Genomic DNA, 698 nt, shown 5'->3' on the forward strand with positions numbered 1-698 from the left:
TGATGCAAGTTCTACATCTGAAACAGAAAACGAAGAGCAAGCACATCTATCACTTATGGCATCTCATCATTCTGATGATGAAGAGGTAAACGACTCTAATACATTTTCTTCTTTCGAACTTCAATCTGCATTTAATGATTTACATGATGAATATGTTAAATTGTCAAAAATGTTTCTAAAACAAAAATCTGAAATAGATTCATTTAGAAACAAACCTTCTTCTTCCTCGTGTCAAAACTGCGTAACTCTTGAAAAGAAAGTATTAACATTAAGTCTCGAACTTAAAAAACTAAACAAAAGTGGTAAAAGCTTAGAAAAGATTATCAATAATCAATCACACTCAACAGACCGAAGATGTTTTGGCTATTCAAAGAGCCATGGTTTTAAGAAACCAAGTGTCCAAAAGAAAATAAACTTTCAAAAGGAAAGTTTCCATGCATTTTAAAAATCTAGAACACACTTTCATCAACCCATATGTACATATTGTAAAATTTATGGGCATACACCAAACACATGCATGATTAGAAAATATGGTGTACCCCTAGGAAAATTTAAATGGGTCGAGAAAGGTACTAACCATCTAGGATCCAAAGAATATTGGATACCTAACAAAACTTAATTTAGTTTTTAGGAAAACATGAGAGCCACCTACAATTTATGGTACCTGGATAGCGGCTGCTCAAAACACATGACGAGCG

The sequence above is a fragment of the Lupinus angustifolius genome, chromosome LG15 (genome assembly GCF_001865875.1).
Source record: "Lupinus angustifolius cultivar Tanjil chromosome LG15, LupAngTanjil_v1.0, whole genome shotgun sequence".
Classification (NCBI taxonomy): Eukaryota; Viridiplantae; Streptophyta; class Magnoliopsida; order Fabales; family Fabaceae; genus Lupinus; species Lupinus angustifolius.